General features: G+C 44.9%; 1 long non-coding RNA gene across 1 annotated transcript; it reads right to left on the bottom strand.

Moving 5' to 3' along the window:
• Nucleotides 1–4,606: 4,606 nt before the first annotated feature.
• On the bottom strand, nt 4,607–10,767 carry LOC135980108 (uncharacterized). The gene is made up of 3 exons (XR_010597339.1): nt 10,541–10,767; nt 9,762–9,915; nt 4,607–4,814 (listed from the first exon to the last, which is right to left on the bottom strand). It is a non-coding gene; the product is annotated as an uncharacterized LOC135980108 (long non-coding RNA).
• Between the last annotated feature and the right edge of the window lie 656 nt (nt 10,768–11,423).

Genomic DNA, 11,423 nt, shown 5'->3' with positions numbered 1-11,423 from the left:
TTGCACCATGTAAACAGCACATGGATTTCAGTTCTGTAGCTGTTCCAGTCTGACTGAACTACAGGGGTCATCCCACTAGAACTGGGGCCATACTGAAAAAACAGCCAACGATCCAGCAACACATTTTAGAGATCTCAGTTTTTAGTCAGTACTCACTTAAAGTAAATAAATGATTCGCTTCTGTTTCAGACAAGTGACCAGTTTTCTGTTTCCACCTAGTCTATGCTTTGCACCCCGCTGGGCTGGGAAATCACAGAGAAAATACCATTTCAGAAACATTTTAGGTCATTTGCTCCTGCAGTGGAGCACAGTTCTGGAAATATGGGAAACAAGAAGGAACATCTTGTCTCACTGAACCGCAGTGAGTTTTGGAAGGTGGAGGGAGAATTAGCAGCACTAGTTCTAGAGGCTCATTTCAGATTAGCATGTTACTGTCAAAATCACCACTTGAAAACAATACTTCCGAGAGCTTCCATCTGAGGCTCTCAAAGCAATTCAGATATTAATGAGCATAGCCTTACAACAGGTCTGTAAGGTGGAGGTAAATATCCCCAGTTTAAATATGAGGTAACTATAAAGTGAGCATACAACCTATTTCAACCAGGACAGTCTTGGTTTTTCTTATGATGTCCCAGGAGCTTCAGGATAACTGAAATAGCCTGTTGTTGTTTTTTTCATTCCATCAGCCAAAATATTTGTTTTTTTATAGCTACACAATGCTTGTTCAAGATGTATTGCTATGCTGAATAGAATTTGCACTGTTTACTGAGAACAAACAGCCCAGTGGAATGAGCTTTCAGGGTAATGAACAATGTCTGGAATGAAGAGAACTTGAATGAAAGTAAATGCTATCAAAGCTGTTCCTCTGCTCAAAGCGACTGTTGATGACACTTGTTCAATGTTTCACAATGAATGCAGAACACTAAAGTATTGGAAAAAAATCCTCCACTCCAAAATATGCAGGTCTCCCTGGGTGAGAAGCTGGCAGTGGTGACACCAGCACACTTAAAAATAAAAGTATCCTTTTGTCTGACTCTTTGCAGCCCTAAAAGATGCCACCATGAACATGTGCCAGTTTTTTCCCTTTAAAGGCATGGTCACCGGAGACACAGATGTTAAGCGACCTGCACAGTCACACAGCAAGTGAATGGCAGTGCCAAGACTAGAACCCACATTTCCTAACTCAAAGGTGCTTTAACCACTAGACAATGCTCCCTCTTAGAGGTGAAGTAAAGTTTACCTGCGAAGACCTGAGTTTCATGTAGCTATTAATTGATCAATTTAGGGCAACAGCTGATGATATCAAATCAGTGCAGAGGTTGCACATGCTCTAGCGGATGGGGTGTCTTTGACACAATCACGTCTATTTTATCTGTTCAGTGACTACCATTTGATGGCTGTTTGCAAGCCTATGTGAAAAGAGTTGCTGCGCTTAGTCTATTCCTAATAGAGAAGTGGCCACAGCACAAATAACATCATCACCCCCTTATTAGCATTGAGAACAGAGAGAAATAAACAAAGACAGAACTATCTTCTCACACCTAAAGCTGGTCCCTCTTATGGAGGGTTGAAGAACATCAGTGGAGCAGAATCAGGAAACTCATACTGCCACTGAGGCCCAGATGAGCAGGTGCCCATGGCCAGAAACATCTTCTGAGCAGTCCATAAAATACAGAGCAATGTGAAGAGGGGGGGAGAAACCCTTGTGGCTTGTCTGAAGATGCTCTCCCTGGGAAATGACTGGAACACACCTGCCACTTGGAGAAAACTGCTGCTTGTAAATGCAAAACATTTTTTCTTCAGAAATAGAGGGATCAAATTTATTCCTGGCAGTGATGATTTATCGGCATCCAGATAGAGGGATGCACTGCCCTAGAGGCAGGACAATATCTTTATGGCCTTTCAGTCTAACTATTGGTAATGTCTTCAGAATCCAATGCTAATGTGTATTTAACTGGAATTGTAAAGTTTGTGGCAACCTATGAAATACGGTTTTGCAGTGAAACTCACCATCTTTCTTTTGCTTTTGTCTTTCCAGCTTTCCTAAGCTCCACTGTCTCCTTTCTTCTGTTGTATCTCTTTTCCCACACCTCTCTCCTCCAGCCTGACCCCTGGTGTCAAAGCATGTGGGGAATCAGGAATTCACTCACTGCCCTCACTGCCATGGGTGGGAAGCAGATTTCATTTATTCCCAGGGCTTCTGTGCAGCCCTGCTGATAGACGCTGCAGAGAGACTGTGTTGAATTGCTGCCTCCCCCAGCCACCTGCATCATGCCCCTTCTTGGTCAGCACCAGCCATTTGTGGGGCTTGGTTGGCCAGAGCAGAGGTTACAGCCATTCTGTGCTACTGTAACTTCCCCCTGATCAATTTTCTCCTCTGGGGACACTCTTCTAGAAGATGTGTAGCCCTGGGTTTTGCTCCTTTGCGGAAAAACACTACCAGGCTCAGATTCAGCAAAGCATTTAAACACGTGTTTAAGTGCTTCACTGACTGGGAATGAATGGACCACTGAGACCTGAGACCTCATTTCCAGATATAGCACACAATGCAGGCACAGGGCTGTAGCTCTGGAAATGGCAATTAGCATGGCTAAGAACATGGCCTCAGTACTTGTCACACATACTGATGTTTGGAGGTGCTCATACCTCAACTAATGCAGTGCAAGAAAGATAATGCAGATGATGATGCAAAGTGGCTTGCAACCTCCCAACTCCATAAATCAATTTGAGCCATTTGCCTTATCTCTCTATTGTGTATCGCTACCTCTAGTGTTATGGTTTGTTCTTAACTGTTGACATATTGACTATTACTGAACTTAACTCACAGCGATCTTATTTCAAAATTAAATGGATATTAATTCTCTATAAATCTGTGGTTTGTTTGAAATAATATTGCTGGTACTGAGGTACTACTAAGAGAGTTTGGATGAAGGGCAAAACATTATTACTAAACTCATATATATGCAACCTCAATTTTTCATGTCATTAAACTGAACCCATTCCAATTTTTAGTAATTACTGTGCTGTATCATAAATTAAAAAAAACATGTTCAATAGAGACCTTTTCTTACAAAAGAAATAATAAATTATTATTTCTTCCCTTAAAGAGATCTCTCTGCTGAACACTTAGAATCATAGAATCATAGAATATCAGAGTTGGAAGGGACCTCAAGAGGTCATCTAGTCCAACCCCCTGCTCAAAGCAGGACCAATTCCCAGCTAAATCATCCCAGCCAGGGCTTTGTCAAGCCGGGCCTTAAAAACCTCCAAGGAAGGAGACTCCACCACCTCCCTAGGTAACGCATTCCAGTGTTTCACCACCCTCCTAGTGAAATAGTTTTTCCTGATATCCAACCTGGACCTCCCCCACTGTAGGGTTACCATACGTCCGGATTTCCCCGGACATGTCCTCCTTTTGTGTGCTAAAAATAGCGTCCGGGGGGAATTTGTAAAGCACTCACAATGTCCGGGATTAGCAGAGAGTGGCTGGGAGGGCTGCAGGGAAGTCCCGGGCTGGACTCAGGAGCAGCTGTAGAGGAGCCGGATCCGCCCTGCATTCTGAGCCAGCAGCTCCCTTGCAGCCCAGTCCAGCAACACTGTGCAGGGCCAGACCGGGTTTTGTTGTGCAGGGCCAGACCGGGTTTTGTTGTGCTGGGGAGCTCAGCCACGTGTCCGGCTCGGCTGCACAGAGCCCAACACTCTGTTCTGAGCAGCAGGGTAAGGAGGTCAGGGGGCAGGAAGGTTCTGGAGGTGGAGGTCAAGAAACGGGGGGGGCTTTTTGGGGGGAGTGGAGAAAGTTTTGGGCAGTCAGGGTACAGGTAGGGGGTAGGGTCCTGGGGGGCAGTTGGGGGGGGTCTTAGGAGGGGGCAGTTAGGGGACAAGGAGCGGGGGGGGTAGGGGGCTGGGAGTTCTGGGGGGGATCTGTCAGGGGGCAGGAGTGGAGAGAGGGATCGGAGCAGTCAGGGGACAGGGAGCAGAGGGGTTTAGATGGGTTGGGAGTTCTGGGGGGGGCTGTCAGGGGGCAGGAGTGGAGAGAGGGATCGGAGCAGTCAGGGGACAGGGAGCAGAGGGGTTTAGATGGGTTGGGAGTTCTGGGGAGGAGCTGTCAGGGGGCAGGAGTGCGGAGAGGGATCGGAGCAGTCAGGGGACAGGGAGCAGAGGGGTTTAGATGGGTTGGGAGTTCTGGGGGGGGGGCTGTCAGTGGGTGGGGAGTGGTTGGATGGGGCGTGGGAGTCCCAGGGGTCTGTCTGGGGGTGGGGGTGTGGATAAAGGTTGGGGCAGTCAGGGGACAAGAGGCAGGGAGGCTTAGATAGTCCTGGGGGGCAGTTAGGGGCAGGGGTCCCAGGAGGGGGTAGTCAGGGGACAAGGAACGGGGGGAGGGTTGGGAGGTCAGGGGGGGGCGGGAAGTGGGAGGGGCAGGGGCGGGGCTAGGGCGGGGCTCCTCCCGTCCTCTTTTTTGCTCGCTGAAATATGGTAACCCTACCCCACTGCAACTTGAGACCATTGCTCCTTGTTCTGTCATCTGCCACCACTGAGAACAGCCGAGCTCCATCCTCTTTGCACTTGTTTGTTTCTTATTTATGAAACCAGGCATGAATTATTAAAATAAAGTTAGGAACACGTTCAGTTTAATTACATGAGAAAATGTGCGAGGTTCCATACAGTGGATGTTTGATTTTTGAAAACTCTCCAAGAAACAGTGTTAAAAAAAAAAACCCTCTCTGTGGTAGTCAGGGTGGGTTCTCTGTCTTCTGCACAGGTTCAGAGGAATTCATTGTTGTTTATTTAATCCTAACTTGCCTTCCTGTCTGGATCTTTTGGAAAAAAATACACAAAAGAATCAAAGTGTCATGTCATTTTGTAAATATTGGGAGACACTTGAAATAAATCCATATGAATTATTCAGACTTTAGCATTTTTAACTCCTTTTTTACTGTGTTAGGCCTCTGATCATTGAAGTTCCAGGGTTAATGCCGTATCTTGTCTCTTTTTCAGAGGTGGGCTGCATGTTCATGTGGGGGAATAAGGTAGAGGGAGCCAAGAAAACACATATGCTTTATTCCTCCACACAGGCTACCCAGACTTTGGGTCAGGAGGTGCAGGGGGAAGCAGCACTGCACGTCTGCTTACTAACCCACTTCTGAGGGGAAGAGGAGTGAGCATGGAGGGGCGGGAAGCCATGGCTCCATAGCCCCAGTGTGCCAGTCACTACAGCTAAGCTGGCAGGTTCGGGGTTGTGACAGCAGTGAATTGATATCCTTGTGCCCTGGGTTCTTGCCAAGCTGCGTGGCTGTGCAGCCGCCCAGCAGTCTATCAAGTGCCACACACTTCAGGTGCCCCTCCACCTATGGCCACGCTGCTCCTGCCCTCTGCCTTGGAGCCCCTGGCCAGCTGCTCCTGGCAGCCTCCTGCTTGCTGAGCAGAGTGGGGGTGAGAGGAGGGGCACTGATGTCAGGGTGTCCCCCTTCCTGCCCATGTACCCCATCTTCTTAGAGCAGGGCGTTAGAGCAGGGCGTTGGGGGGACACGACAAGACTCGGAAGTGGGATGGAGCTTGCTGGCGGCTCCTGCTGTGTCTGAACAAGCAGGCTTCAGACTGGTGAGTACCAATCTACTTAAAGGGGCAGCATACTTAAAGGGGCAACCTGTGTGTGTGTGTCTGTGTGTGTGTGTCCCTCACACACACACCTCCCAACACATACTTGTATTATTATTGTTGTTGTTACTTCCTGCAATGCACATATATTCTCTGTAATTTTATTCTTTCAAAGTTCTGTTATTTGAGTGTTTTGACTTGTCTATGCATTTCATAATTTTTATTTCTCTTATATTTAAGAAATTTAATTCTTTGAGTAGTGAGTTCTAAAATTCCTAACCTGTCCTGGCTGGAGTACTTATCCCTATGGTAACTTTTAAAATATAGATACAGTTTTTTTGTGGTGGTGCACATTTGCATGTTACCTCGGTAATTTGGTGCACATACAATTAATTCTGCACATGGATGGAGAAAGTTAGAGGGAACATGGCCTGTGGCCCCTGAAGAACAAGGCAGAAAGGGGAAATGGGACTCCGTGGACCACAATTTTTCCTGTGTTGCTGCTGGGGCAGCCCAGCAATGTGCTACCTCTTCTAAAGGGCGGAGACACCATCCACCCCAGAAATAGTAAGTTCCCTGGGGAAGGGAACATATTACATTTTGGTCCCAGTCCTGTAATCTGACCCATGCAGGCAGACCCTTACACCCATATTGATTCACACTGATATCAGAGGAACAGGGATCCATCCACCTGGGTCAGATTGCTGGAGTGGGCCTGTGTTTGTACAAACACCATGGAAATGTCCAGCCCTAAATTAGCATATCCATAATTAAGTCATTGACATTTCAAATAACTGGCACCACTACATTACCTGCAAAAGATAGCCAGACCATAGCCATTTCTGTTCCTACATCCCAGCTTTACTTATATGCGGGGGGGTGCACGAAATCTGCTGATTTGGGGCAGTAACTAGTGACAGAGGTGCTGGAAACTGCTGCATGCATGGTAGAAGTAATGAGTTTTTATTATCAGCACATTTACTGAATCCTATCTTGGACTGGGCCATGCACTAGAAAACTGCAGTCAGAGAGCAGGCTAGATGGAGAACAGTAATTTCTTTCTGATAGGTTGCTTGAGAAGAGACTTGCTCTCTCTACACAGCATGTCAGTGAGCAGCACCTTGGGATGCAGTGTTTGAGGGGCTGTATTCCAAAGTACTGCAAGAGCGAGTAACTTTAATTAAACCCTCCCTAGACAAGTTAGGAGTTTTTCAGGCTTTCCCAAGTCCACTTTACCCAACCAAAATATGAAGGTGGTGGCGGGGAACAGATCTGAAAACAGGACAAAGGGTCAGTGCAATACAAATATTATAAATATAGTACGAGCCGGAAGTAGTTTGACAGGAATCAAGGGTGTGGAGGAAATGTATGGAAAACTGTGCCTAACCACTTAAAGGCGTTAGGGAGTGTTGGTAGTCTAGTGTGAGCAGCCATGCACTGCCTCCAAAGGGACCCATCCAGGAAATCCAACAAACTCACTTATTCGCCCCCTTTTCTCAAACAGCAACCTCTCCCTCCCACTTTCTCTCTGTTAAGGAAATGGACTGTACTGTGTATGCAATCAATCACTGTAAAAAGTTTTAAGTATCGGGGGTAGCCGTGTTAGTCTGTATCCACAAAAACAACGAGGAGTCTGGTGCCACCTTAAAGACTAACATTTATTTGGGCATATGCCCAAAGGTGACACTGGACTCTGTTTCTGTAGAAAGTTTTGAACAATATGACATGAAATGAAAGATTGCGCCCACGGCAAAGTGCATTTCATCTGCTCCCTTTCCTTCCTTCCCTCCCCACTATGCACAGAAAGTCAGGCTAGGCAGGCTTTGTGTGGGCAATTATACACCTGGCTGAGGATCTGAATCTGTCTCTCTATCTAGGTATTTACACAGTAGTAGTAGTACTGTAGTACTACTCCACAGTAGTACACCTCCACTTCTAACAGACTGGCAAATTTCCAGGCTCTCCACAGTTGCTATTCCAGTCCTGGGCTGGAGTAGGAACCATGGCACTGATATACTCCCCTTCAGCATGGTTTATCATCACTGGATCTACCTAATAGCACACCCAGAAATCACAATCCCACCCTGCTTCCAGATTGCCACCAAGCCTTGTTTTGAGCTATCTGAAGTTGGTGGCAACTTACCTCTACCATGCACAAGACAGAGTCCCTCCCTATGGCCTCTCCACAGCTTCACCCCCCCGCCCCAAACATGAGAACCATCGAGGTTCTGTTGCACTAGGAGCCTTCTTCAGCTCCTGTGCCAATGGGGGAACTGCACCCAGAAACCATCCAAAAAGTACTTGGCTAGGTCCTCAACTGGTATAAGCAGTCATAGTCCAACCAAAATCAATGGAGTTATGGCAACTTATGCCAGCTCAGGATCTGGCCTTCCGTGTCATTCCCGGTGCTAAGAAAGCTGCTGTGCTCTGCAGGCATGCCACATTCAAGTCAACCAGAAAGAGGTCCACCAATGCTGAAATGAGCCCCTCCTCCTCCCCTCACATACATCTGCTGACCACAGCACTATTGTTAAAGGATTTAACACTTTTTAACTGTAAGAAAGACTTGTTCTCAGGCATGTCAAGAAAGAGGCAGCCTCTCTCTCCATACCATCGCCCTCAATAAATCAATGAAGTGCCCTTCAAATGCTTTTTAAACCCTACACTTTCCACTGAACCATTGGTAAGCCTTTCCCAAGGAGTGTATTTTCCCCTCCCCGGATCATCTGACCCAACAAGAAGGTGCTGTTCATTTTTCCTATCAGAGACAAGCTGCACTGGCTGCTTGCAGTGCTGGCAAGCTCTGAAGAGGCCACAGAGGGAAGAATGTATTTCCACCAGTTCCTCTCTCCTGCTAATGGGAAGCTTGAAATAACTGACCTGAAGATGGTAGGAGGCAAGTGCTGGTAGGTAATAGATGTGCACTATCTGTACAGTGAAAAGTGCTCTGCTTTGTTCAAAGGTTTCTCCAAACTTTTTGTTATTAGTCTGGTTTACCTCTGATTTGCTAGCCAAATTGTTAGGTACAGGTGAAAAAGCAGTCTTCTTCCCCCATTGTATTATGAACATTTTAATACCTTCTTTTTGCCAAATTATTCTAAAGCAGAAGTCATAAAAATGCATACAAGGGAGGGAGTAACATTGCTTGAAAAATCCTCTTGCCTACTCATTAGTGACTGGGAAGCTTTCCCTTAAGGAAAGCTATTAATTGCTACAGAATTTAAACTTCCTAAAAAAAAAACCCACATGGAGTGAAAACCTGGTTCCATTGAAGACACTGGCAAAACTCCCACTGAGTTCAATGGAGCTAGGATTTCACGCTAAGATTCTAGCCTTTATGGCTCAGAATAAGTTTCTGCATATTAATCAAATGTAAACTACGCAATGTTGTCTTCTTGAGTCTGCATACAAACAGCTCCAGTGCATCAGCTGCTGCTTAAATTTTCCAAGCAGAAGTAGAGTGACACTGACAAGACACAGATCACTTTCACAGAAGTTATCCATGATCAGAGCTAATAGAAAAGCCTCACAAAAAGAGTTTGAAAGAAGGGAAAACATTACTTTTCATACTATTGTACTACACCTCTACCTCGATATAACACTGTCCTTGAGAGCCAAAAAAATCTTACTGTGTTATAGGTGAAACCGCATTATATTGAACTTGCTTTGATCCACCAGAGCACGCAGCCCCGCCCCTCCAGAGCACTGCTTTATCGCGTTATATCCGAATTCATGTTGTATTGGGTCGTGTTATATCGGGGTAGAGGTGTATATAAAATCATGAGTGGTGTGTAGAAAGTCAATAAGGAAAAGTTATTTACTTGTTCCCATAATATAAGAACTAGGGGCCACCAAATGAAATTAATGGGCAGCAGGTTTAAAACAAATAAAAGGAAGTTCTTCACACAGCGTACAAGCAATCTGTGGAAGTCCTTGCCTGAGGAGGCTGTGAAGGCTAGGCTTATAACAGGGTTTAAAAGAGAACAGTAAGAGTATGTGAAAGTGTTTGTTTCCTGCCCTCATCTTTCATATCAGCCTGTTGCTGAGAGGTTAGTACATGTCTGGCAAATTTCCCAAGACCTGTGCTTTATTTTCATTTCATTTAACTCAGTCTTCTTCCTACTTCTCCGATCCCTCCTCATGTGATTTATACACAGAATGCTTACCTGGTGGGAAATGGGAGGGTGTAGTGGTTTGATTTCTATGTTTTTCACATTCCTTCAATCGATTCTGGAGAGCTACAATTTCTCGATGGATTGCAAGGATATTGTTTTTGTCCAATGATTCCAGATCATTTACCATGAGAGTCAGATTCTTGATCTAGAGAAATAAAAATTCAGCATGACTTTAAATTACAGTCATCTTTATTTCACGAACATTTTAGGCTGGATTTATCATTTCAAAAAAGGTGCCGCAGAACAAGTTTTAGGAAATGTTCCCAAGAATAAGTTTTAGCATGAACATCAGGTCTCAAGCTAGTGTGTAACTACAAGAAAACTGTGAAGACAGTGAAGAAACTAATGATATTTTACTTACCATGAAAAGCAATTATTCATTCCAGGTGAGTGAGTGATAACAATTTTGAAAATTTGATTTATTTAATATTGGGAAAGGGTTCTTGATTTTATATTGATTGGGTCACTACCCTAATAAGTTAAGTTTTTAATTATATTTGTTGGAGCACAGAAGGTTTTAGCCATGGGTGCTCATAAATGAATATTTATTCTGATAATGTAGACAGTATATTTATTTAATATAGCAGCATCCTAGAACTTTAGCTTTCAGTCACACAAATGATAATAATTGCCATATATGAAGAAACATGCTAACATGCTTACGGCCAAGATTTGCTTTAACTCCACTGACAATAGTAGAGACATTCCAAATTTCACTGGAGTAACAGAACTGAATGTTTCTGAATGGCAGAAGAACCCTCATACTTTACCTCCACGTATAGTTGTTCAACAATCACATTGCTTCCAACAAGTGTGGATTTCAGTTGAGTGACCAGTCTCTCCATTTCATTGATTTCCAGTTTCAGCAACTGAAAGTCCAACTCACTGTAAGAAACACTGGTCGACTCCATATGTTCCACTTTAATGGTTAGGTTTCGGATTTTCTGTTCATGCATTTCAATTGCTTTGGTATATTGGCTAACCTAAAAAAACAAACAAGCAAATTTTCAAGTTCAGTTTAGCAAATGTAACAGGCATGTTTGACATCTTCTTTACATCTGTGCAATCCCACTGGGACTGCATGTGAATTACTGAGGGCAGAATTTCATTCATAATCTTCTCTTTATTCCGCACTGTAACAAGGGCAACCACATTGTGAGCAACCCCACATGGCCAGAAGTCACCCTGCAACACCAGCCTCTGTTTCCCCCACAAAGGCGCCTTATGCAGACTCCACTCTCTTTTTCTAGGCCCAAAATACCCCAGGGTTTATTCACAAAATATAAACTACAGATAAAACAGAGTCCCAAATTAAAGTCCAACAAGCAAACGCTTCTCTTCCTGCTCCCAAGCCTCCCTGCATGGAGAGCTTTTGCTGTCTTTCCCCTGTTCTCTTGGGGTCTCCCTTGCCTTAGCAGGCTACTGCTAGCACTTCCTAGCTGGAATCTTTGGCTACATCTATACTGTCCTGAAGTTCGGACTGCAGGGTGCACTGAAGTGCTGCTCTGTAACTCCCCCGTGTTGATGCCAGGGACTTGAACTAGCAAGTTCCTTCTTCACATTAACGTAGTCCTGTTTGAAGAGGATTACATGAAGGCAAACTAGGAACCTTATGGGTTGCATCTGCAGTATCCACATGAGTGAGTTACAGTG

The sequence above is a fragment of the Chrysemys picta genome, unplaced genomic scaffold (assembly GCF_011386835.1).
Source record: "Chrysemys picta bellii isolate R12L10 unplaced genomic scaffold, ASM1138683v2 scaf1853, whole genome shotgun sequence".
NCBI lineage: Eukaryota > Metazoa > Chordata > Testudines > Emydidae > Chrysemys > Chrysemys picta.
The sequence above is the reverse complement of the archived record's forward strand: the minus strand, read 5'-3'. Positions and strand labels throughout refer to the sequence as shown.